The following is a 765-nucleotide window of genomic DNA, read 5'->3' as shown; positions in this document are numbered from 1 at the left end:
GGCCGCCACGCGACGTCTAATCGAATGGCACGGCCCGCCCCGCCCCGCCACGCCCCGCGCACCAGCAGCAGGCATAGAGATGGCTGGCTTATTGTTTAAAAGATAAAGCCCCGTAGGCCTCCCTCTCCCTCTCCCTCTCTCCTTTGCCTCCCTCTCCCCTTCCTCCCACGCTGCTCCCCTTCACCATGAGCCCAGGGAACGGGAATCAAGTCGTAAATAATGAACGCAGACACGTCATATCATCGTCAGGATATGACGGAGCCCCTTATCGAGATGCACGCGTCCAGCAGCAGCGCCAACACGGTCCCGTAGTGATGGAGCGCTAATGTGGCACGTGCCCGACTACAACAAGCAAAAGCCCTCCCAGAGCTCCAGGAAGCGAAACAAATTCATAATAATGTCTGCTTTCGGAAGAGCGTGATGAAAGGAAGAGAAGGTGGCGCGAAACGATTTATAAAACAGACAGGAAGGCGTTGTTCTCGGAGGGGACCGCTGCTGCTGCTGGACTAGTCTACCCTCCAGCTCTCACAATCAGTCTCTCTTTTTTTTTGTCCCTGCTGTAGAGTTTTCACGGAGCGCGACTCTGGTTTTCTCCAGAACCCCATACACCACTCACGGCCACGGCGGCTGCCTCTCGCTCCGGGCCTGGAGTTTCTCCAGGAGGTGGAAGGCGGGGGCGGCACCACCGCAGAAACACACCGCAGGCGGCAGATCGAGTTGACAGACCTGACCATAGGATCAGGGCCAGTGTGCAGGGAGGGGCGT

The sequence above is a fragment of the Frankliniella occidentalis genome, unplaced genomic scaffold (genome assembly GCF_000697945.3).
Source record: "Frankliniella occidentalis isolate FOCC.00 unplaced genomic scaffold, Focc_3.1 Scaffold892, whole genome shotgun sequence".
In the NCBI taxonomy this organism is placed as follows: Eukaryota; Metazoa; Arthropoda; class Insecta; order Thysanoptera; family Thripidae; genus Frankliniella; species Frankliniella occidentalis.
Note: the sequence above shows the minus strand (reverse complement) of the source record.